The following is a 27,152-nucleotide window of genomic DNA, read 5'->3' as shown; positions in this document are numbered from 1 at the left end:
ACCAACACGGCTGCTACTCTGAAACCATGTTCACAGGGAAATCCCACCTGCTTGCAGCAGATAAGGAAACATACCACACATCAGTTAGCTGCCTCACAATATAATGCAAAACCGTAATTACAGCTTCAACAACAAAAAATAATTAATGTTCACATATGTGAATCAGCAAAACATTCAGCATGTTGTGTGTTTGGGTAGGAAGCAGGAAATTGTTAAGTTCTTGACTGGGGCTGCTAGAAAATTTTCCATGAAAACTGTAGATACCTGTGTTTTTGACTAAATTAACTATTTTGCAAAAAGTGTTTCATGACTTTTTTCTGGAAAGAGACATTGTCTAAAGTTTTATATGGTTCCTAAGAGATGGTAGATTTTCTTTATGGGGATATTTTAGTGGGTTTACAGATGCTTGGTTGTATTTTACAGGCTTATTAGAACAGCTCATCTCTCATTCCTCGGTGAATACAAAACATTAGTTAACTGTGAGTTATATGATTTTTTTTAAAGTACTTCCCATATTTTTTGTGAAATTATTACAAAATTACTGCCAGAAATTAGGTAATTTAGACATCATGTATATTTTAAACATCTGTTTTAGTGGGCACAAGCTCATTTCTCCCCTTATCTTTCCAGATTAATAAAGTAAATATTTGTTTGCCTTGCATGACTTCCCTAAATCCTTCCTTTTCTAAATCAAATATACCAAATAGGTATGAGTATTACTTTTTTGCACAATTGTGATTCTGTTTAATTTGGTTCACATTTAAGAACACAATGCTGATTTTAAACAGATTTTCAAAGCAATCTAGGGGATTTAGACAAATAACTTCCATTAAAAGTGAATATTAAATCCTCTAGAATGCTTTCAAAATCTCAGCCCTAGGCTTTTTTATTAGGCCACTGTTCATTTGAAAGCCACGGTCATAGCCAGTTGATAAGCTATAGGCAGTCTTGTTCTCATGAGGGGCACAAAACCTGTTTTCCATTCTTAAGATGGAATTCTTTAAGAGCTCAGCTTCAAATAACATATGCAAAGGACAGGTGGATGAAGCTTTATTGTTACTTCCATATTTATTGTTGCAGCATGAGCAGCTCTTGTTTGTGAACCTGCAGCTTTGAGTTGGATGAAAGTGGCTAGAGAACGCCCCTGCCAATCTGGACATTGTTAGTAGTTCTTTGAAGCAAGAGTAATACTAAGACTTGTTACTGAATTAGGACTGTTGCTATTTTGTTTTTCGTTGGCTTGCCAAAGAAAAATGGCAACAGTTTTACTCTTCTCTGAAGGCATTGTAAGCTTTTTACAGGAATACAGAGAGGTAGAGTAGGTTCATAGGTTTGGGCGGAAAGCTAGACATTTGCTATCCAATTAATAGTTGAGAGTTCTTTCTAAGCCTCATTATCCACAAAACTTTGAGTAGCACCAGCTTGGTAGCTGAGTAATGGCTAGAGACATGTACAAAGGATGACCCTGACATGCAGATTTTTTTAAAGTTTCAGACGAGAGAGATTATTAAAGAAATAAAAACCTAAAAACTAAATTCTACCCTCAGCTCTTCCATAAAACTCATTATGAACTGAGTTCTCATACCTCAGGGCAGGATATGTTGCTAAAACAACACCATAGGCTTTGGCTTTTTGAAAATCCTTCTTATTATAATAGGAAGCAGGAGATATGTGTGAGTGACACTACACCACATATGCTTCATAGAGATATGCTTATGATATGAATATGACATAACTAAGATATGTTTTATGCAAGATGGGTCATGTGAGGTATCATTGGAAAGGTTATGATTTATTGAATATGATTATCCTATTTGTATGCATGTATCATTTCTGTATCTGAAGTTAGGAATATTGACTATGTAGCAATTGCAACAGTCAAGTATCAGAGGAGTAGCCATGTTAATCTAGATCTGTAAGAAGTGACAGAGTCCTGTGGCACCTTACAGACTAACAGAAGTATTGGAGCATAAGCTTTCGTGGGTGAATACCCACTTTGTCAGGCGCATTGACTATGTAACAATTGCAACTGTGTTTACACTTGGGGAACACCCAGCAGACAGTAGGCAATCAGCCTGGATAGGCCATTTGGGAAAACAATAGAACTCTGAAGATGCTAATCTCCCACCTTCCTGAGAAACTTCCTGGGATGCTGCTTTGACACTTCCGGGCCACGTGATCATGTCACCTGACACTGGATTCCATATTGGACTTCTGGTATTTTTCCACTGGGGAGAGAGGGGAATCACACTGAGAGACAAAAGCTTCCCACCATATATAAATTCTATTTAAGGCAGGAAAATGAGGTAATCAAGGTTGTTCTCCACTGTCTCCCCACTCAAGAAGGAAGACTGCTTAAAACACCTGAAGAAACAAAGGAACTAAGCTTAGGGTGGTGGGAGGTGGGCAGGAGCTGAGCCTAGATGAGAAAAGTCTAGCCTGTGAAAGGAATACCTGGAGATTTAAGCTGCAATCAGTGCAGTTTACCTTCAAGAAACTCTGCAACCTGCTTGAAACAACATTTAGGGTGAGAATTTGCTATTATTAACCAGTTAATTTAGTGTATTAAGCTTAGTTTGTGTGTTTTGTTTTATTTGCTCAATAATCTGCTTTGATCTGCTTGCTATCCCTTATAATCACTCAAAATTTATCCTTTGTCATTAATAAGCCTTTTTTGTTTCCTAAAACCCAGTTTATGCCATTCATAACTGGGGGTGCAGAAAGCTGTGCATATCTTCCACCACATTGAGGGAGGGAGCGAATTTAATGAGCTAACGCTGTCCAGCTTTCTGTGCAGTGCAAGACAATACAATTTTGGGTTTAATCACCAGAGGGGGTGTGCACTTGAGTGCTGGGCAGTTTCCTAGCTGAGTCTTCCCATGCAAACTCTGTGTCATTCTACAGCTGGGTGTGTACTTTCCTGTGTGTGTGCTGGAGGAGGCCAGAGAGCCTAGCTCAGTAAAAAACTTTAAGGGAGCCCAGGCTGGTGGAGAAGGCAGGCTCAGTGAAACCCCAATACATCAGGTGGCACCCTAGAAGGGGGGGGGGGTCCAACTCATCACAATATGCATATGCTACATGCCTATATTTCATTGGCTGGTGCATTTTACTTGCCAGAGCAAGGCTTTCTTCAGGTGACACTGAGGAGCTTTCAGGCTGGGAACTGAAATGAAAACAAACCTTTGCAAAGTTTTAATTAATAATGTATAAGGACTCTACTGTTTTTCTCTTTTCTGGTATTATAAAAAGGTTTTGTGCCCTGTTTTGGTTATGCCAAGTTCTGTATGCCGAAGGTGAGCTTTTTAGAATGAGACAGTCCGTGGAGCCTTTTTAAAATATATTACTGAGCACTGAAACTGAGAAGAATATGGAATTTGAAAGTAAATGTCTGTGTACACAATTAAGAAGGATTTTAAATATTTCAAACCTTTATTTCTTTGCAGCTTCTTTTGCGATGATATGTCCAAAATATTATTTCTTTCAGTGGTGGTACCTGTTCCCTTATGGCTGTTTCACTCTGTGCACCCTCGGGTTTCCCAGTAGCATCTCATAGGAGCAGAGCTTCCAGTCTACTTCCTAACCCACAATGAGTAGCCAAGATGTCACTCACACCACATTTTACCTGCTTCACACTACAGGACAGGCCTAATAATGCTCTCTTCACACATGTTGTTTGCAGTGCTCTTTGTAGCCATGTTGGTCCCAACGTATTAGAGAGGCTGAATTCTACTGGTGAAAGAGACAAACTTTTGAGCTAGACAGTTCAAAAGGTCAGAAACAAGTAAATTAACCATAACCATTAATCCTGAAAGGCACTTTGAATTTTCACACACGTGCACACAAAAGACTTCTAATGCAGTTAAGCAATGACAAATAAATCAGACAGAAAATAAAAGATGTTAGCCATGATCTCCTTCCCTAGAAGATCTTGCAAAACTGTTATCTACATTTGGTTACATGGGAGAATTGTAGCAATAATACTATTTTACAGCTTTCATAATATAGTCCTTTGAAGGCAAAGGAAAGACTCCCTTAACTATAGATAGTGCCATTACATTACAACCCTGAGTAGGAGCTGCAGTGTCTGAGGGAGAAGTTAAGGAAAGATTGTCCATTCAGAAGATTCAATTCCTCACTGAACTTCCTAGTGCCATAGTTCTGCTCCGCCCATCCCTCTTCCCCCCCTCCCCCGTGGGGTAATCTTGGACCTTGTGGCAAATAGTCATAAGGATGGCAAATATCTCTGGGGCTTGTGCAGCATGCAACACAAAGGGAAAGATTTCTTGTGCCCCTGCCTGCACACACTCTCAAGAGCCAGAAACAATCAGGCCATTAGACTACGTTGCTAACTTAACCTGTCAGTCATCAGAGTTGATACACCTTTCTCAAATCAGATTTCTCTCCTTTTTAGCTCATTTCCCCTAAATATATATCATGGACAATTCCCATTTGATCTGTTACTGCAATACACTAGACTTTTATATTCCTACATAATTCACTGCCTTAAATTAACAAAATGTTATCCCAGTTTACAGAGATCCTAGGCCTGATTCTCCTTTGTCTTGTGCTTTGGGCCAGATTAGGACTGGTGAAGGGACAAAGGAGAGCTGGACTGTGCCTCCCCTGTGCAGGAGCTGGCTAGGGAGAGCCTGAGAAAGTACTGCTTATTTGGTATATCAATTGCTGTAATGTACAGTGTTGTTAACAGGAATTGATGAGAACTACTGACGTTACTATGCATCTTACTCTTAGCTGGATGAGTGATACATTACGTTGGTGAAGGTGCTGTGGGGGTATGCTGGAGAGGTTTGGTGGTCGGTGTATATGTCCATTTCAGATTTTATAGGTGATCTGTAAAGGAGAATTCTCCCCTTACACTGTACCTTCTTAGCAGAAAAGCAGAGTGCCAGAAAGAGAGAGCTGGTAGATGGTAAACATGTTAACTTTTTTGGTTGCACCCCTCACTCACATGGCCCACAGGAGGTGGAGGGCACAGGCGGGGCCAGAGCTGTGGCTCATTGGCTACTGGGAACTGCAGGGGGGAGGGATAGCTCAGTGGTTTGAGCATTGGCCTGCTAAACCCAGGGTTGTGAGTTCAATCCGTGAGAAGGCCACTTAGGGATCTGGGGCAAAAATTGGTCCTGCTAGTGAAGGCAGGGGGCTGGACTCGATGACCTTTCAAGGTCCCTTCCAGTTCTAGGAGATCGGTATATCTCCAATTATTACCTTAGGGTCGGTGCCTGTGGGTGGAGGCAGCGTGCGGAGCCCCCGTGGCCACCCCTCCACCTAGGAGCTAGAGGGACATGTTTCCACTTCCTGGGAGTTATCTAGGGTCAGAGCCGCCCTGGGCCCACACCAGGAACCCCTTCCCGCATCCCAACCCCCTGCCCCAGCCCGGAGCCTGCTCCTGCACCCCAAAGCCCCTCACCCCCCATCCCACCTCAGAGCCCACACCCCAACCCCATGCCTGAGCCCAGTGAAAGTGAGTGAGCGGACGGGGGGAGGTGAGTGAGCAAGTGAGGGGAGGGGGACAGGGAGAGAGTGGAGGTGGGGCCTCAGAGAAGGAGCAGGGCCAGGGTGTTCAATTTTCTGCCATTAGAAAGTTGGCAATCCTAGGTGTGACCCACAGTTTGGGGACCCCTGAACTAGCGCATCTTAATAACTGCCACAAACTAAACAATACATAAGGGTAATACTGCTACTAGCACTGAATACACTGTTATTTCTTGCCATAAGTACCCCTAGTGCTTTAAAGACTGTAACAAGAGCAGGGGTCAAATTTTGTGCCTGTTACCCTGGAGTAAATCCAGAGTAGCCCCTCTCAGGATTTACTCCATTTAGTATACATGAGAGGAGAGCATGGCCTCAGGTCTCTGCCCTGAGAGGAATATATTGTAAGGTTCTGATACAGGAAATCACTTACGTATGTGCTTCAGTACATTCCTATTCAGAACACAATTGAAGCACATTCTTAACTTTAGGCATGTATATAAGTGAACTCCTCAAGAGGGATACTCTTCTGAACTGAGGCCTAATTTGAACAAAAGCAGCACGAGGAATATCATTGTTACTGATTATATGCACCGTATGGATTTCCCTTTGCTATGATTTGAAAATTATTTTGCTATTTATCTCTTAATCAGTGCAATACCTGATTTTTGAAAAAAAAATATATAGCAAATCATTCTCTTTTCATTTTTTCCCTCTTATTTCAGCCTCAGTCAAATGTGAACAATAGCAGTAATTGCTTGTTTTTTGGTGTGCCCCGCCCCCCTCAAAAACAAAAAAACCCAGGGTTATAAGTTGCATTACATTTGAAAGGCAAGACAATTCATGGGAGGGTTGTTATGAGCCATGCAGCTCTTCAGTAATTACCACTCCAAACGTGCAGCTGAAACAAAGTTGAAGGAAATCACAAATGCAGACTAATTGTACTGTTATCTTAGAATCTTTTTGGCCTGACTGGTCCTGATTCTCCACAGCTTTGCACCTTCGTTTGCAGCTATGCAAAGTGCATATTGAACACCCCCATTCTGATTTGAGAGTGTTTTACACTCACTTTGCTCTCAGTTTACAGAACTGTAAATGATTGCACAATGTGCAAGGCTGTGGAGAATCAAGCCCAGGGCCATCCCTAGGCATACACAGCATGTGCTGCTGCGTGGGGCACCGGAAAATTTGGGGCACCATTCCCCTCACTGGCCGTGGCTGGAATCCTCTCTTCTCTGGGCCCTCCCCCATGCTGGGCCAGTGGGCTTCTCCTCGCCCACAACCCAGCCCCCTCCCTCAGGCTCCAGCCTCCAGCTCTGCCACCCCATCCCCGGGGAGCCCGTCACTGGACCCTGCCTGCCTGCGCCACTCAGGCTCCTTCAGGGGCCAGGACAGGAGGAGCAAAACTTCCACAGGAGTCAGCGGTGGGGAGTGAAGGAGAGGGGACATAAAGTGACAGTGCGCTCACTGTCTCTCTCACACTTCCCTAACACACACAGTCTCTCTCACACCCACATACACTCTGCCTCTCACGAGTCACAGTCCCCCAATTCAGATTGTGTGTGTCTCTCTCTCATACACACACACACTCACACTTGTGGTGGTGGTGTTGTTGTTGTTGTTATTACTGCTTGGTACTTCCTGTCAAAATGCTTGTGGTGAGCCAGGAGGGGCCAGGGGCTGCAGGAGGGCTGTGGGCTCTGGCAAGATGCAGCCCCCATGTGACAGCATGAAGCCTGCTTTGAGCCACTGCTGCACCATCTACTGCGTACGAAGCTTGGTGCGTGTCAGCAATGGGGGGGGGGAGGGAGTTTCTGGGGGTCCACTGGTGGGGTCAGTGGTGCCGGCTGGGGACCGCCTTCAGTGGAGCATAAAGGCACCAGTTTAATAATACTGTGTAGGGCGTCATAAATCCTCAGGATGGCCCTGATCAAGCCTATTGTTTTCTTTTATTAAAGTCTTTTTTATCAATATATATTGGTACACTGGAATGGGCTTTATTCCCACCAGTCGCATCATTACTACATACCAAGATGTGAAGATGCTGATTAAGGTTTAATAGCAACATACTGTATGTCACAAGAACAAACATCAGTACTCTGTTGCCGAATATATAGCTGACCACAAATAGTTCCTATATTCACAATGGAAGCCCCAACACTCCCCTGCACAGTGTTATCCAACTTAGTACTTTATACTACAATACTGTTTACTACAAGATAAGATTTTAATGTACAGTTAGGGATTGATGAGTTCTGGAGTGAGATTGTTTTGCAAACTCTGTTTAGGGTCACAACATCTTTACTTTATTGCTCTTTAAAACTCCTATTATTTTCTCTAGTGTTTCAAGTATGATTCACTTTTAAACATAGGTATTCCTAGCTAAAGGGAAGCCTGTCGTATGCATTAGGTATTGAGTAACCCTTCCTCATGTCCAAAGGAACAACCTAGGCTGGAATAAGTGGGTGATTATATGCAAATTATGGCCAAGTTGTGCACACGCAATATATATATTGTGATAGACCCAGACCAGTTGGGTACAGCAGAAGGCAGATATACTGGCCCCTGGATTAACAGTTTTCTGTTCCCTGACTGACCAGAGCAGGGGCTGCTCCAAGCTAATGAGAATACCTGACTCTAATTAAGCTGCAAAGAGTCAGGTGAAGCCATTAAGCTAATGTGACCACCTGACTCTAACTAAGGCCCCCGCTGATACTATAAAAAGGGCTCACTCCAGTCAGGCAGAGGAGAGCCAGGGGAGAGGAAGTGCGGCTGAAGGGCTGGTTAATGAAGACACCCTCAAACTATCGTTAAGGGAGCCCTAAGGTAAGGGTGAAGAAGGGAGAAGCAGGAGAGCTGTGGGGAAGTGGTCCAGGGAAATGTAGCAACTCTGGCAGTGAAAGGTTGGCTGCCAACAGCTGCTACCATTAGGGTCCCTGGGCTGGAACCCGGAGTAGAGGGCGGGCCCAGGTTCCCCCCAACCCACCACTACAGGAACATCTCCTTGGAGGGGAAGTCAGGCCCCTGTCAGGACAGGAGGCTAAACCTTTCTGAAATAAGCTCCCAGGGACAACAGAGACTGTGGGAGTTCTCTCACCAACCTCCTTGCTGGCCTATGATGAAAAGGGCTCAGTAGACTGTAACCCTGGCCCTAGAAAGAGGAGGGCTACGTGGAGGGTCACAGTGAGCCACTGAGGCAGCATAAACCGCCTAGAAGCGCAGGACCCACGGGGGCAAGGTCAGAGCTCTGCCACAATATCTTCTTTTAGAACTCTACCAACAAGATATTAAAAATTATGAAAATTAATGCTTGTCCTTTGGCTTGAAAGACTACGTTTAAGAATAATGTATGTTTAATAATGTAGAATAGTGTATCTACTTCCTACTTTAAAGGGGAAAACCTGAACATGGCTTCAACTAGGGTGCCTCCTTAATGCAGGACCCTGAAATTGTTCTTAGCTTGATGCCTTACTGTCTGCAAGTAATTAATATTTATACATTGCAGTAAGTGCACATGGTTCTTTTTACAAGACAAAAATACACACGTTAACCGTACAGAAACTTTATAGATGAGCATTTCACACCTCTCTGAATGCATCTTGTCTGCTGTTGCTCTGTCTTGTAAGGAGTGCTATTTAGAGCCAGTAATAAGATTGACCAGATCGTTTTGCAATGGCATTAAAATGGATAGTAGAACTCAGGCTGCCCCTGCATGACAGAAGTTCTCTCTGTATGCATGATTTAAGAATTTCAGTGATCTGTAGATATGTATGTAGTGGTCACTTAGATTGGGGTTGCCAAAATTGATCCTTCTTATAAAAGAATTCCACTGTAGCCCTAACTGTGGGTGGCCTTTCAAGTCTATCAGTTTTAAGTAATTGAGAATGTTTTCTCCACCTCATTTTCTAGTATGTGTGGTAGTTTACTGCTGAACGGTTTCTCGAGAGAGGTAATAGTTAAGTCCACAAGAGGAAGGAAGTGATGTAATAGACGGCTTTTTGTTGCTGCAGTGGCCCAGAAAAAAACTGGAAATGTTTAATGGACTGAATAAAATATCCTAAGGGAGGATGAAATGTGAGCTACTATATAGCACCAAATACTGCATTTCTCTCTTTTCCTGTGAACAACAGACTTGCTGCAGAAATAGAGTCCTGAGGGTATGGCCAAATTAAGTTTTGACATTTCCCTTCCACATTTTTTTCCTATGGAAAGGAAATGTCAAGAGAAGAACTGCTGCCACACACAACTTGCTGCATTACCCCCTTGGCCTTTGGGTGTGTGGCGATATGGAGGAGGATGAGATATGGCTAGCTGATCATGAAGAACCTAAAGATTTGTGAGGAAATCCACTTCTCACTCTCAGTCTCCAGGAAATGGCAAGAAGAGGCAGCTTGTCTGCAATGCTTTCTGACCTCATTTTTCCTTTCTGGAAAAATTTGTCCTCTATTCATGTAGGGGAGCAAAGTGGTCCTTGAACTCTATGCTGATACTGAGCCTGAGAACAAATTAGGGAGCCATGTATTGCAGAATTTGGAAAATATGTTCTTAAAGCCTTGACATTAAAGGCAGGTCACCCAGAGTTAATAGATGGGTTCCACCAGACACAAGGTGGGAGACACTTATTTCCCTGGCTGACTGCTGTGTATTGTGGGTCAGGTAATACCTTTTATTGGATCAACTTCTGTTGGTGAGAGAGAGACAAGCTCCTGAGCTACACAGAGCTGTTGGTCAGTTCTGGGAAATGCATTCAGTGTCACAGCTAAATACGAGGTGCAACAGATTGTTTAGCATAAGAAGTTAACACATTTCAAGGGACCAGTCAAGGTGAAGTGGCCACAACACTGCATATATTGTGTCTCTAACAATGCAAGTATATTTGTATACAGAGTCAAACACTGCTGAAGAGATTGTGGGGATTTAAGGAGAAGAAATTAACAGGAAGAGGTGAACAGTGATGAGGGGGGAAGCTGTTTACCAGTGAAGAACAAATGACTGGTCTAATATAGCTAGGGGTACAGAGAGATGCCCTGGCATCCTCCATCTGGGGGGACGAACTGACAGTGGGTTTGGTCTTATGACAGGAGGGTCTCAGACATCCTGGTTGAAAAACGCTGTGAGGAGGACTTTGGGTAAGCAATGAATTATTAGAGAAGAGGGGATCTTGTTAATTATGCTTAGGCTCTATCATGTGTGTTATGATTTTATTTTACATGTAATCCTTTGTTTCCAATATTTGTTTGCTATCATGTAAATCCCTGTTCTTTGTTAAATTAATTTACGCTTGTTTTCTCTATAAACAAATCTAAGGGCTGTGTGTTAAGTGGAGCTGTGATCCAGTGCATAACTCGTAAGCTTTGGTGTACTCTTCATTTAGGAACAGAGGATCTGGTAATTCTGGGAGTATGATTGGGGCTGGACACCACAGACATTGCTCTTACATTCATACTAGTCTACCGTTTGTAGATAGCTACCGAGCAGTGTTTTATGCCTCAGCTCGGATCTGTGGGAGTTGTATAATGCATATTTCTTTTCAGACAAGCCCTGGAGCCACCTATACATGCATTTTTTTCATATATGCTATGTAGAATTGGTCAGAAGATATTTTTTCCCTGGGAAAATTTTAACATTTTAGTTTATATATATATATTTTATCCAAAAGCAGATATTTTGATTCAAAATGGCTCTGCAATGCCTCAAGGGAGTTGTAGTTCTTTTGCCTTATGCTCTCATTCTCTTCTACATACCTGGCTCGCTAGCCATCTCCCATTATGCACCTTTTCCTCCTGTCTTGGTGAGGTGAGGGGCTGTAACATAGGAATTCCTAGGCATGGTGCTTCATGAAAAATGTAGTCCAGACAGAAAGCCCAACAAACAGAGGAGAATGGAAGCATAGAGCATCCAAACCACAGTTCCCATGTATCAAAATGTTTGTTTTGGGGTTAAAAATGTTTTTTGAGCTTTAGTGTGTGGTGGTTGTTGTTGTTGGTTTTTTTGGGGGGAGTGGGGTGAAATATCAAAATTTTCTGCAAAAAAAGCAGATATTTAGTTCAGTAGAAAGCACAATTTTCTCCTGAAAAACAGTTTTGACAGAAAATTTTCAACCAGCTCTAATATTAGGGAATGTCCAATTACAATTTTCTCATTTTGAAAAAATCTCAAACTGATTTACTTACTAAAATTAGTGACTGAAATTGAAAAAGTGATGCTGAGTTTTTTTTCTTACTTTCAGTATTTTCAGTAGAGAATATAGACAGCCGTTTCTCCATGCTCTTTTATGGGGAGAAGGAATAACTTAACGAGAGAGAATAAAATAAAACCTTTTTTTTAACGTTAGAATTTCCACAAATGTTGGAAAAATAAAAATCATATTCATGGTTTGCTTTTTAACATATGGTGCCACACTGTTTGTTAGACATACAGAAAAAAGATTAATATTCCTTGTTTACGTCTGGGGGGATGGCTTTCATAGCATTGCTGCTTGTATTTTGTTTTAACCAATTTCTTAAAGGGCAGGTGATTGCTTCTGTGGTCAGAAAAGTAATTAACAATGACATTTATGTACTGAACAGCTCTTCTCTGTGTGGCAGATCCTCTTCTGGGGTAAGTCCATGTAGCTATGTTGACTTCAATGGAATTATGCCGATTTATATCAGATGAGGATTTGGCTCTCTGTATGTTCAAGATATATCAGCTTACCTTTCTAAAAAAATGAAGCTTTTCTACTGTGTGCACTGTGGAGCTAAATCAGCCATGAAGGAACAACACATACAGAAGTCCCCAAACAGTGGAACTGATCAACAATTTTCCTACAAAGCGTTTTTCTGTTGCAAAATGTTGATTCATCAAAATGGAGCATTCCATGGAACATGTTGATTTTGATGAAATTTCAATATAAAGAAATATCAAATCTAAGCACTTTCATCTTATTGGAATGAAATGTTCTGACTTTAAATTTAGAAATTTATTTTATTTTATGGTATGTTATAAATTATACTCAGTGTCACAGCTAAATACAAGGTGGAACAGATTGTTAAGCATTAATACACATTGCAGGAGACCATTCAAGGTGAAGTGGGCCCATTAAATCTTCAATGATCTCTTGCAATACGTGTTAACTCCTTAGGGTATGTCTACACTAGCCGCCAGATCGGCGGGCAGCAATCGCTCTAGCAGAGTTCGATTTATCTCATCTAGTTTAGATGCGATAAATCAACCCCCGAGCCCTCTCTCGTCAACTCCTGTACTCCTGCACCGTGAGAGGCGCAGGCGGCATTGATGGGGGAGCGGCAGCAGTCGACTCACCGCAGTGAAGACACGATGGTAAGTCGATCTAAGTACGTCGACTTCAGCTATGTTATTCACGTAGCTGAAGTTGCGTAACTTAGATTGAACACCCCCAACCCAGTGTAGACCAGGGCTTAGTTTTAACAATCTGTTCTGCCTTGTATTTAGCTATGACACACAGATTACCTTTCCTAGACCTGAAGAAGAAGTCTGTGTAGCTCAAAAGCTTGTCTCCCTCACCAACAGAAGTGGGTCCAAAAAAAATATTACCTCCCATATCTTTTCACTCTCATATCCAACACAGCTACAACACTGCAAATATAAACTGTAATGTAATATAACATAAAACAATCAAAATCAAAACAAATGTTTTAATTGATCTGAAATTATTATTTTCCCAGGCGCCTTAGAAAAACTTTGTTTTTGTTCTGATTTGTGACAAAAACAAATATCAGAATCACAGCATTTCCTACAAAACAGAGCTTCTGGTTCCTGCACAGCCCCTCTACTAACTACCCAATCCAGTTCTCATTGACCTTCACAGAAAGTTTTGCAGTGACTTTGATGGGAGATATATTGGGTTCTAATTCCATACTTCAACAAGACCGATTTGCAGATACAATTACATGGAATCTGTCTTTAGATCTCTAATCTGCTCCTTTACAGATAAAGCTGAAGAATCCTTTTTCTTTCAACTGGTAGAACATATGCCTTCACTAATGGAGGGCTGGGGGTGGCGATGAGGGGGGCAAACTTCCTTCAGTAAAAACCAGTGGCGCTGATTTTCCTGTAACAGCAGTGTAAGTCAGGGACACTGCCCTTGAAGAGAGTGGAGTTATGCCAATGTAATAAAAATGGTGGCCCACAGCTTGTTTTGCAGCTACTTCCCAGGGAATCCATGAGGGCTAATGTGCAAAGAATTTTTGCCAGGAACGTGTCTCCAAATCACCTGGGGTCTGCTAAATGCCTAGCATTTAGAGGGTCCTGTATGCATGCAGGACATTGTAGGTTACTTTATTCTAAGAAAATTGAGAGGAAAGAGCAGCAACAAATAACCTAAAATTCACCAGAGTGTATATGCAGCCTTTCAGCAGCCCCCAGACACCAGGCTTATTTGAAAATGTTCCCTAGGAAAACATGCTGCTCCCCATCTCCCTGAAATGGCTTTCCCTGTTTTCTTCCCACCAGATGGTTCCTGCTATGCCTCCTCCATTGTTCCTGGTACATTCCTCATGTTTGGCATGCCTCCTGCTATGCTCTCCACCATCTCCAGGAATCTTTGTATGTTCCCTTTGTCCACAGCCTTCTGTGCCCCCTTGGCTTTTCCTCCTCACTTTTCCACCCCTGATCCCATGACTTCTTCTGTTCTCCCCCTATCCTGTAACTTGTTCTTCCTTCTGGTCTCTCCATCTCCCTTTCTCCAATGCAGAACTAACAGCAGTCTCTTCTTCAGGTATAGGCTGCTCGTCTCTCATCTGCTTAGCATACCACTGCTCTGCTACCTGTTTTCTGTTTATCGAGCTATGCTCATCTTGGCAAAGGGATGTAGCTGGCTGCTGAGAGAGAAGCAGCTGGCAGGGAGCAGGGTGGCCAATGTAGTGCCAGCACATCAGGAAGTATAGGACTGAATCAGGGGCCATCTCTTCAAATGGGTTGGTTTGTTTTTATACCATACATAGCTCTTTTAGAACTATAAATATTTTTGTGATTGACTAATTTGGGGAAAGGTCTAAAAATCTGGAGTATATGATTTAATCAAATCATCGGAAACATTTTAAGCTGTTAATCATAGGCTTTCCAGCAGACTGGATAATTCATTATGCTCACTCTGTACAGCTAGAGAACAGCTGAGAGAAACTCTATCGGCTAGAAAAAGATGCTACGTGAGCCCTGGCATTTATATAGATGTGTGAAAAGTTTGGTTCATCACTCCCTGGAGAAAAGAGGGGAGAGGGAAAGGAAGAGGAAGAACAACTATCTAGGCTGAGCATGAAGTGGTTAGAAAGAATTACTAATGTGTCTAACCCTCTGAGATCTGTACAGGCAAGAAGACATGTACACTTGACGCTTATTATTTCTTGCATACTGTAAGATATAAACAATTCAGGTTAGGAAGGGAAACTGGCTTTAATGTATTTTTAAGAGATTTTCCTTGGAACAAGATTTGATCTGTGAAATTCCTTTGAATTGTTCTGAGGTTTGCTTTGTTCTCTTCAGGCCCGTATTCGGCATTATCATCACTGAGCTCAGACTGATGGCTCACTTGGTCTGTCATCAGAATTCTGCGCCCAAGGATCTGTTCAGGCAAAAAAAAAAAAAAGCCACCTACATATGTACCATTGTGATTTTTTTTTTCCTCTCACCACCTGCATTATGCTCTGCTACCACAAAGTGCTGCTGCAAGGTAAGAGAAGAGAGGTGGGATTGTGGTTAAAGCACAGGACTGGATTTAGGATATTCTGGTTCAGTTCTCTGCTCTGTCAGACTTCCTGCATACCTATGGGCAAGTCACTTAATCTCTCAGTGCCTTAGTGCCCCATCTGTGAAATGGACATAATAGAACTTCCTTTCTCCCTGATTTTGTCTTGTGCATTTAGAATGTAAGCTCCTTGAACTGGAGACTCTCTCACTGTGTATGAACAGTGTCTAGCACAAATGGACCCACAGGTGCTATTGGAATGCAACAGATCATTAATGATCTAGTGGCTGTCAAAATCACGGCAACCTGAAATGGTGCCTTTCTCATTAATAGAGAAATTAATGTGCAGGTAGAGTACCGCAGCAGTCCTGTAGCAAGAACAAAAGTAGTGTGGGAAGGGAGCAACAGAAGTAGGAAGGGCACAAGCTCTTCCATTCCTTCTTTTCCCTTACTCCTGCTGGATCCTAGCACCCATTTCATTTGTCTGTTTCCATATTCATAGGGTGTAATCCAGCAGGCAACATCTCACAGCCCATTTTTTGGTTCATGACCCGCATGTCAAGAAATACTCCCTTATAAATGCTTCTAATCATAATAATCACAATGCTATAGCAGTAATAATACAGTGCAGAGATAACAGCCACATCACACTCTGTTATCTCTCTATCTGGTTACCATATCAACCAGTGTTGGGATGATGCCAAGATTTGACTGTGCTTGTTCATCTCTTATTGAGCTGTGATGTCAGAGTAAATGAAAATGGATCTTGAAGTTCTGGCAGTCTAAACCCAACTATCAAAACACCTGTTTGATCCAAAATACAGTAACTCCTCACTTAACGTTGTAGTTATGTTCCTGAAAAATGAGACTTTAAGCAAAACAATGTTAAGCAAATCCAGTTTCCCAATAAAAATTAATGTAAATGGGCGGGGAGGGGGTTTAGGTTCAAGGGAAATTTTTTTCACCAGACAAAAAACTATATATTATATAGATATACACACAGTATATGTTTTAAACAAACAATTTAATACTGTTCACAGCTATGATGATTGTGAAGCTTGGTTGAGGTGGTGAAGTTAGAGAGTGGAAGAGGGAGGCGTATTTCCCAGGGAATGCCTTGATGCTAAATGATGAACTAGCACTCAGCTGAGCCCTCAAGGGTTAACACATTGTTGTTAATGTAGCCTCTCACATAAGGCACCACGAACACGAGGGAGGGGAGACAGCATAGCAGACAGAGACAGACATACACCTTGTGTGTGGGAGAGAGAGAGAGATGCACATTGCCCCTTTAAGTAAGCTGACCCACTCTTAAGTTCATTGTCTTTTTAAGTGGATCAGGAAGTTGAGACAGCAGCTGCTGCTCCAAGCTCTCTGTCTTTCTCTGTCCGTGTCCCCTCCCTGCTCTGTATGGAGAAGGGGTAAGCAGGGTGCAGGAGTTGGGGGGGGGGCGGGGAGGACACCCTGACATTAGGCCTCCCCTTCCCCCTGCACAGCAAGCAGGAGTCTCTGGGAGCAGCTCCAAGGCAGAGGGAAGGAGCAGCACATGGTAGTGGGGGGAGGGACAGCTGAACTGCCGGCAATTGCTAGCCTGCTGGGCGGCTGCAGCACAGGGAACTCAGGGGAGCGGGAAGCTGATAGGGGGGGCTGCCGATCCACCCTTGTTCCAAGCCCCCACCAGCTAGCTGCAACGGGCTGCTCTTCCTGCAAGCAGTGGACAAAGCAGGCAGCTGCCAAATGACAGAAGGGAGCATTGCACAACTTTAAACGAGCATGTTCCCTAGTTGATCAGCAACGTAACAACGTTAACCAGGATGACTTTAAGTGAGGAGTTACTGTAATTCCCCACCTCTTTTTATTTTTTTTTCTTTTCTAATGTGGAATAGGTGATAGTTAATGCAAATATTCAAATATGGTCAAGTTTACTTTGTCTATATTTGGCTTTCATTTATGTATTATTTCTACAACAAGCATTACCGAGTGCATAGGAATGCTGCTTCAAAGCATAAAATCCATTCTGAACAGAAGTTTCATTGTTACCTTGACTATGCTACTTGGTGGAGTTTTGTTACTCTTTCCAATTAGTTGTACCTGTATAGAAAGATAAAGGAGCAAACATCTGGGTCAATGGGAGAGTGGAACCAATAATTTATTAAATTACTGAGCTTTGACAGCTAAAGACAGTATTGCCTGGAAATGAATAGCAGAGTATGTTTCTTTAAGAAAATACTAGGCATGGTGTGGCAGCTGCAGTGGAAAATACGTTTTTTATTGGCTATCAGAGTTAATACACTTATCAGGGGCGGCTCTAGCCAAGCATGGCAGCACGCCGCACGGGGCGCACTGCCGGTCGCTGGTCCTGCAGCTCCGATGGACCTCCTGCAGGCGTGCCTGCAGATGCTCTACCGGAGCCACAGGACCAGCGGACCCTCTGCAGGGATGCCTGCGGGAAGTCCACCGGAGCCACCTGCCGCCCTCCCAGCTTGGCATGCGGGGGACTGGAGCCGCCCCTGACACTTATACACTTGGTATATAAAATACACATAAAATGTCTGTATCTAGGTTTACAGTGGTGCCCTTGGACTGCAGTAACACTGTATTCCCTCTGTTTTCCAATGTGTTTTTTGTTTAATTTAAAGGCAAAAACATCTACAAGGCCATTTACATTAATTTTTTTGTGGGTTTTTCAAGAACTGGTTTAAGTGCCTGGAACACTTTTGAAACACAATGCATCCGTGAACAAAAGTGCTCCTAATCTTTCATACAGTTGTGTTAGCTCTGAGTAAATCTTGTCGGTGTCCCTGCCCTTATTGGCTGGATTTCAACCAATTTAGTATTAATGTAGGTAGGGAGCACAGCCATCATAGTTGCATCAGTTCAACTGGTCCTTGAGGTGACACTCTGCACTTTGTACCGCCTCTCCAGGGCATCACATGGGGGCAATTACAGTTGAGGTGATATAAAGAGCAGCTAAGAGGAAGCCATTTTACTGGTCCTACAAAACTTGGGAACTAAGCCACATGTTCTTGAGCACCATCTACTGGCACTTTATGTCTGTGTGTATATATAATAGACAAAGGAAGGAAGTCCTTTACTGTAACTACCACCAAGAGGTCCCTTATCTCTCTATCAGACCCTGAACCTTGGGTGATTATGGCCTTATCTATTTTAAGATAAAAAGTGTATGTGTGTTTTGTTTTTGCTTTTTTTTTTTTCAGCGTTAGAACATGTTTTAACTAACCTGTTTTACAAGCCTAGTGTGGATAGACAAAATGTTTTATATTATGTGATAGCTGCTTGAGGTAAACTCTATGGGTTTTTAAAGGGCACTTAATATATTGGGATCGGCTTCCTGCATGATCTTCACATGCTCTATAGGGAAGATGTCTCTGGATAGACCCAGCTTCTGATTATACTTTCTTGTCTTGTCCCAGCTTTCTTGTCTTGACTAGAAAAAGTGGTTAAGTTTCATTTATTTTCACTTTCTCACATTACTGAAGCCCTGTCTAGGCTCGACCTTTTTCCTAGTCAAGAGAAGACCTATGGGTATTTCTAGACTAGAGTTTGTGCTGCTGTTTCAACCTCAGTTAAATGTTTACCAATTAACATGAATTAACTAAAAATGGGATTCTAGGTTCTCTGTGGCTTAGGATTTTAATGTGTGGTTTTAGATCACATTAGCCAGCTCAGTCTAACATTCCTTCTAAAACTGTGTTTTGCCAAAGAAGGCAAATTGTACTGCAGAAGTTCAGACCTGTAGTCAAGAAATAGTGGGACTGGAACATCTTCTGCAGTAGGGTTCCAGTTACAAGACTGATTGCCAAAGGAGAGCAATCTGAATTTAGGTTCTTACAAACGTTAATCTAGCATTATTTTGTTCCATCTGCTTGCATTGTGGAAAAAGCACACAGTGAATGTTTTGACAGAGTGAATATATAGAGAGTTAATTCTCCTTGTGTTCTTACAAACATATCTTTTATCTAATGTCACAGAGTTTCTTGTTTAAAGTAGAGGGCAAAGAGTTTTTACTGTCTGAAAGTACACTAACAAAGGATCAAATATCCCAGATTGGTGCAATATAAAGTTTTTACAGATGGTTGGAAGAGAGCATCGAAATTTCATTTCCTGGGTCCTTCTGTTGACTTTGAAACATAGGTAGAAAATTTCCTGAAGAATGCTCCTGCATTGACAGAAACTGGGAGGTAAGAATTTAAAGCAATTTTTAAGGAATTTCAGTCATTGTTTGCTAAGGGCAGTGCAAAGATATTGTGTGATGGGACACGTTCCCAACCCAGCCAGGAAGGGATTAAAAAGCTCTTCTGGGCACAATCAGCTCAAACCCCAGGCACCTGTGAGGCCTGTTTCACCTACATCTGCTTCAAGGAGGTGCTAGGCACAGCTTATGACCACATGGGTACATATCAACCGGTTGAAAGGGTCCATCCTTCATGACTGGCACAAACAGGAAAATAAAAGACAAGGTTAAGTAAGGAAAGTTACTGTGAAGTGAACAGAAGTCACCAACATAGCAATGTAAAAAGAGAGAGAGAGATCTGTGAGCCTGGATAGATTCCCAGAACTGATACTAAAATAGGCATAACATTCTCAGTCAAATGAGAAAAATATATGATGTATTTTGTTTATTTTTAGAAATATTTGATGACATCACTTTTTGGAAAGCTATTTACACTCGCAACTACTAAACAATTCTTGAAATGTTTTGTAGTGGCAGGACCTTTGCTAAGGATAATTTGGAAAGGGTCGTTTGTCACAGAACCCCAGTATGCTTTTAAGAAAGAGGTTAGACAATTAGTGCCACACCGAGTTTAGACCCAGCTGTGAACAATGGGCAAGTATGAGCTGCAACAGTGTCAGGAATAGACTCAGATGTCATTGTGCCTCAGACACCACTCTGAGGCACAATTCCCTAGCAGCAAATTATGACACCAATTGCACCAGCTCAGGTGCACTGGACAGTGTATGGGTTGAGGGAGTAGAGCCTTCTAACTCCCCCCTGCTTCATTGCCCAAGAGCAGTCTACCCCCTTAACCCTACATGACTGGACTCAAGGTCCATGTAGCCTGTGCAGGGATGTCAGAGGGATGCACCCCAGGACACAAGTCTAAGAGCTAGTCTACACTAGGGAGGGGGATCGATCTAAGATACGCAACTTCAGCTACGCTATTTGCATAGCTGAAGTCAAAGTATCTTAGTTCGACTTACCTGGCCATCTTCACGGCGACAAGTTGACCGTCACGGCTCCTCCATCAACTCCGCTTACTCCTCCTGCCAAGGTGGAGTAGGGGTGTCAATTTGGGGATGGATTTATCACATCTAGATGAGACACAATAAATTGATCCCCGATAGATCGATTACTACCCACCGATCCAGCGGGTAGTGTAGACGTGGCCTTAGTGTAAAGATTGGTACCCCAAGCCAAAAGAGAATGTACTAGTGTACTGCCCTAACATGGGAAAGTTGTAGACACAGGAGAGAGAAATGCTATGAATAATTCCTCTGCAGCTCAGAGTCACCTGAGAAGCCATACACTGATTTAATGATATACTAGCACTTGTCTCGTTTTGAAAACCGGTACAGACAGGGAAGTAGTAAAATATGACTAATGAAGTATTATAGCTGGCTTAGTACCATTGTATCTAAGGAGAAATGAATATATACATGATGTTTTTGATCCTCTGTTGTTGATTCCATAGAATTCAAATGTACTTGGCTTGTAGCCTGGAAAGATGCATTCCAAATTTTAAATGCTACTTAGTGGGAAATTGACTTACTTTTTAAATTGTACTTTATAAAGGTAGGAAATTTTTTTAGATTAAGTCATTTTTAAACATAGGCACTAGAGAAGATTAAAATCAAAATGATGATCCCTTCCATACTGTAAGTTAAGAAGCACCTCCTAATGAGTACTTGGTATCTAATTCAGAGATAAGCAAAGAATTCAGAGCTCTGTGTTGAGGGTGTCCACAAAGATCTTTTGTGAAGAGGAAAAAATACCTATGTACTATGTGGAATTAATATTAATGAATTAAACTTTTCAACAGTAGATAAAGATTATGCCAGTTTTTACAGGTGGGGAAACTGAGGAACAGCAAGGTTGAGTGATTGTCTGATGTCACGTACCAAGTCAGTTGTGGAATCAGAAATAGCACCTATGACTACTGGTTCCTATTCTCCTGCTCTAACAAGAAGCAACATGCCTTTTTTATGAAAGTGTGGGACACTGTTATCAACTTTACGTGCCTAATACATTTTGAAAATTATACTAGTTAGCATTTCAACCTCCTAAAGGAATCTTGTCATATTCCACACATTCCCTGCCACTCTCTAGGGCTTTTAACACAACACCATGGTGACCTTCAGATGAGTGGGTAAAGATCTTTCTCCTGTGTTCCTGTTTGAGCATGTAGGGGAGGGCAGAGTAGTCAACCAAATACACAGCAGAATACTGAAAAGGTGAAAGCAACAACACTTGCATTATAAAGACCACAGTGGAAAAAGAGATCATAAAACAAATACAAAAATAATCCTTTACAAAAAACTTTGTTAAACTGGAGTTAATTAGGAATGTACATATTAGTGACTTGAAAAAAATATGGGAAAATTAAAGTGAGTATCACAAAAAGGCAAAAAAAAAAAAAAAAGCTTTTATATTTATATTTTAATTAAAAAAAAAAAAAAAAAAAAAAACACACATTTTTAAAGCCAAAAAGTAAAGCATTCAAACAAACTTAACTCCCCCTCCCCAACACACACAGTGACTTCCTTCCTGTTTTTCCTTTTTTTTTTTTTTTCCTACTTTTCATGACATGTGATTTTTAGAACAATCTTGGTTCTTCTTCGAATGCTGTCCCTGTGGGTGCTCCACTCCAGGTGACGGTGTGTCCCAGTGCCGTTGATCGGAGATCTTCGGTAGCGGTGCCTGGTCAGGATGCACGTGCCCAGCCGCCGTCTCACAGCAGGGTTAAGATCTGCCTGAGCATGCGCATCCTGTACTCCCCTCAGTTCCTTCTCAACTATCGTCGGCTGAAGACGAGACTCATCTCTTCCCTGGTTACTGTAGAAAATAAGTAGAGAAAAATAGAAAGTTAGCTAGCCATTTCCCAGTTCACCCTTTCCTTTAGCATAGTTCTTAGTTTCAACAACAAAAAAAAATATGTCCTCAAGTTAGTCTCTCGTTGAGAATTCTGTGGCCGCTCATACTTTCATTATGCCAGGGCCACCAGGCTTTAAGAAATGTGGCTTCTGCAAGGAGTCTATGCCGCAGTCTGACGGGCACTCACTCTGCGTTGAACGCCTTGGTGAGACACACATCCCTGGGAAGTGTCTCCACTGTATCAACTTAAAAACTAGAGCTCACCGTGACAGACTTGGGGCTAAAAAGGCTCTACAGCCGCCTATGGAGAAGGGCAGTAAACCCTCTCCCTCATGCTCCCCTGCCAAGTCAGAGCCGACTGGGAGCGCAGCTTCACCCTCTGACGGGAAGAGGTAGGAAGCCCTAATGTCTCCTCTCAGAGACACTCAAAAAGATAAAAGGATCTCCTGAAAGGTGTTTGCCTTTGGTGCTGAGAGCAGTTAACTCTAATCGCCCCAGCACCTCAGCAGCAACTCACGTGGGGCGCAAATGCAGGGACCCGACTTCCTGCAGCAGGAAGCTATCCTTGGCACTGGTCCTGCCGGCACTGACAATGGACCCGGTGCCAGCAATGCATTCTACCCTGATGCCAACAAGAATGTCAGCACCAAGCCTGCCTGCCACCCCCAGAGCAGATTCAGATGCCCTACGGGGCTCTTACAAATGCTTCGCAACTCCTACAAAAGTGAAACAAAAATCACTCCGGGCTGCGGATCACACTTCACACTCCGCAGCACAGCAGCCTAGGGAGCAGCAACAATTCCTGCATCAGCAGGATATCTCTGTGGCCCCTGAACCTCATTCTGCTCCTGGACACGGAGCACTCACTGTTTGAACAGCAGCTCTCACCACCTGACCTGGCTACTTTCACAGATAGTGAGAACAACACACAGCAGCAGGCAGAGTTCTCCCCGCCTGAATCTCCCCCTCCACCAGAGCCATACACACTCCAAGACATGGCGCATCATAAGAATCGGCCTCAGTTTCCCTATTTTGTCCCCCAGTGGCTGGGACCTAACTTTTTCCTACCCGGTGCCCTGGCTTCAGTGGTATCCATGGTCAGCTCCTGCCATCACTCATCCTTGCGCCCCTTCTACCAGACTGCAAGGTCGTCCTATGCCTATATCCCCAGCTCCATCAACATCTAGAGCTCCTGAACCCCCTCTTGAAGAGGTGGGCTATGAACCCTTCCCAGATTTACCAGCTTCTGCCTCACCATCAGCTGCAGAGGATGCCCTCATGCCTCCACCTCCACAAAACATGGGTGACTTTAAGCAATTCCAAGAACTTTTCAAGAGTGGCACTCAGCCAGGACATCCCTTTGGAGGAAGTCCAGGAGACACAACAGACTCCTCAAAATCCTCCAGCCCTCTGCACCCTCAAGGATTGCACTACCCATAAATGAAGCCCTCCTAGAACCAGGTGATACACTCTGGCAGCCTCCATCCTACCAACATGCAAGAAAGCTGAATGTAAATACTAAGTGCCCACGAAGGATATCGGTTTCTTAATTTCCCACCCACAACCCAATTCTCTTGTGGTGGATGCAGTGACACACAGAACAAAGCAGCCACACTACCGGCCCACTCTGCAGGACAAGGACCTCAAAAGCCTTGAACCTCCTGGGCCGCAAGGTTTATACCTCTTCTACTCTACAATTTAGAATTGCAAACTATTCCACCCTCTTTGCAAGCTATGACTATGACAACTACAACAAGCTCTTTGATTTTGCCTCCCATATACCAGAGGACAGGAGAGCGGACTTCAAGTCAGTCCTCATCGAAGGTCAATTGGTGTCTAGGATGGCACTACAGGCATCCATGGACATGGCAGATACAGCAGTGCACACCACTGCCACTGGGCCGGTCTTCCTGGCTGTCTGCATCTGGTATCCCCAAGGATTTGCAGACCAAAGTGGACAAAGATGAAACTCTTTTCCAAAAAAAAACCCCGATGAAGTCCTTCACACTATGAAGGACTCTAGAGCTACTTTACGCACATTGGGCATATTACCCATCCATCCCTAGGAGACAACAGTATCAACCTTATCAGAGGCCTCGCGCACAACAATATCACCGACCCCAGTCCAGACTGTATGACACTGGGAGAAACCGCAACAGACCTTCTAGGCACAGGCAGAACCAGGTGCAACCAACTACTTCCCACCCAACAGGTAACAAACAACAATTTTGAAGTGCTGGTCGGGGGTCTGCACAACCATCCCTTGACTCCACTGCCTATTTGCCCATTTGGCTACTGTCTCTAGGCTTTCCAACATGTCTGGCAACACATCACACAGGACCCCTGGGTCCTGGCAATAGTTTAGTCAGGTTACTCCATCCCTTTCTTATCTTCCCCGCCCACCCTTTTCCCTTCCCCATCCCTCATCAGGGTCCCCTCTCATGAGCACCTTCTCCACATGGAGGTGGCTCATCTCCACCTAGGTGCAGTGGAACATGTACTGATGCAACATTGGGGAAAAGAGTTCTACTCCCACTACTTTCTGACCCAAAAGAAAGGCAGGGGATGGAGACCTATATTAGACCTACACTGACTGAACAAGTTTGTACGTGTACAAAAATTCAAGATGGTCACATTGGGCATAATAATATCCACACTGGAACAAGGGGACTGGTTCACAGCCCTTGACCTACAAGATGCCTATTTCCTTATATCCATTCATCCAGCACATAGACGCTTCCTGTGATTCACACTTGGACATGACTACTTTCAATAGACGGTACTTTCATTTGGTCTCTCCACAGCACCACGAGTATTCTCCAAGACCCTAGCGGTAGTTGTAGCCTACATCCACAAACACAGGATGATACTTTTCCCCTCTTAGATGACTGCCTTATCAAAGCCAGCTCCTACGACGAGATGTTAAAAGCAACAAACTTTACGATCTCCCTCTTCCACACTCTAGGCTTGCAAATAAATTTCCAAAAATCCACCCTGATACCTGCACAGCACGTAGAGTTCTTAGGAGCTCACCAGGACTTGATTCAAACCAGAGCCTCACTTCCACACAACAGATTCCTCACTATTACACATTTCATACACATGATCTCTGTTCACCCCAGAATATAGGAACGGACCTTGGTCACATGGCAGCCACCACCTTCATAGTCAAATACACCAGGCTGCACATGAGATGCCTTCAGGATTGGCTCAACTCCAACTACAAACCCAGCAGACACAGTTTCTGCATAACACTGACTCCGCCACTGAATGTATTGGCCTCCCTACATTGGTGGACAAAACCAGAGAACCTGTGCAAGGGTGTTCCCTTCCATCCACACTCTCCAGTACTCATGCTCACCACAGATGCTTCCCTGATAGGTTGGGCAGTGCACCTACGTGACCTAAAGGTACAGGGCTGTTGGTCCCTCTCAGAGACGCGTCTGCAAATCAATCTTCTAGAACTCAGAGCCATCAAGTATGCTTGCTTTCAAATTCTTCCCACCATAAAGAACAAGTCCATCTGAGTTCTGACGGACAATATAGCATGTATGTTTTACATCAACAAGCAGGGAGGAGCACAATCTCACTCCCTAGGCACAGAAGCCATCCGACTATGGAATTGGTACATAGAAATCAATTCTTCCTACCTGCCTGGGTGTCACTACTGGGGAGTGTGGATGGAAGGGAACACCCTTGCACAGGTTCTCTGGTTTTGTCCACCAATGTAGGGAGGCCAATACATTCAGTGGCGGAGTCAGTGTTATGCAGAAACTGTGTCTGCTGGGTTTGTAGTTGGAGTTGAGCCAATCCTGACACACTCAGCAGACACTTCTCTGAGGAACACTAATAGGAATTACAGCCATGATACTCCGACAGCTCTTCTCCCAATAGACCTGTTTGCCACTCCTCAAAACTGCAAATGCCATCTATTTTGCTCCAGAGTGGGAATGGGCATGCATCTCTAGGGGATGTGTTCCTCATTCTTTGGAACAACTCCCTTATGTACGCTTTTCCACTGATTCCACTGATACAGAGGGTTCTATACAAGATCACAGAGGACAAGGCCCCGGTCATACTTATTGCCCCAGCTTGGCCCAGACAACCATGCTATCCTTAGCTGCTACACATGTCCATCTGTCTCCAAGGACTCTTCCAGACAGACCAGATCTCCTCTCCCAGAACTGTGGTGGCTTCTCCATCTACAGGTCTGGAAACTCCATCTGATGGTGTAGTTCCTTCATGGTTTCAATCCGACGAATTAGCCTGCTTGGAACAGGTCCAATATGTCCTCCTGCACAGTGGAAGGGACTCCACTCCTAAGACTTACCTGAAAAAATGGAAATGCTTCTCCAACTGTTGCTTCCACAGATGACTGACACCCCAGACTGCAACCCTCCCTGAAATCTTAAACTGTCTTTTCAAACTAAAACAGGACAAGCTTTCACTCAGTTCTATCAGAGTACACCGCACGGCCCTTACCACCTTCCATGACACTCTGGACGGCTATTAACTTTTCGCCCACCCCACCATGAAACGCTTCGTGACGGGCCTGCAAAATCTCTACCCTGATATTCATTCACCAGTAGCCTCCTGGAGTCTCAAACTAGTCCTCTGTGCTCTTGTGAAACCTCCTTTCGAGCCCCTGGCTACCTCCTCCCTTCTCCACATGTCCATGAAAGTGGATTTCTTGGTTGCCATAATGTCAACTAGAAGGGTTTGTGAAATAAGCGCCCTGATGTCCTACCCTCCCTACATTATTTTCTCTAAAGACAAGGTTGTTATGTGATCCCACCCCAAATTCCTCCCCAAGGTGGTATCTACCTTAACTAGACAATACACCTA

The 27,152-nt window shown here is 43.4% G+C and overlaps 1 long non-coding RNA gene across 4 annotated transcripts in view; it reads left to right on the top strand.

Moving 5' to 3' along the window:
- LOC120407467 overlaps positions 1-27,152 on the top strand; it is a 112,638-nt gene that overhangs the window by 43,991 nt on the left and 41,495 nt on the right. For 3 of the 4 annotated variants that reach the window (XR_005599993.1, XR_005599994.1, XR_005599996.1), the window contains exon 4: positions 14,992-15,178. The exons of the other annotated variant lie outside the window; for it this stretch is intronic. This is a non-coding gene — a long non-coding RNA (uncharacterized LOC120407467). The remainder of the gene's footprint in view (positions 1-14,991; positions 15,179-27,152) is intronic. 4 annotated transcript variants of the gene reach the window in all.

Source organism: Mauremys reevesii, linkage group 6 (genome assembly GCF_016161935.1).
Source record: "Mauremys reevesii isolate NIE-2019 linkage group 6, ASM1616193v1, whole genome shotgun sequence".
In the NCBI taxonomy this organism is placed as follows: Eukaryota; Metazoa; Chordata; order Testudines; family Geoemydidae; genus Mauremys; species Mauremys reevesii.
The sequence above is the reverse complement of the archived record's forward strand: the minus strand, read 5'-3'. Positions and strand labels throughout refer to the sequence as shown.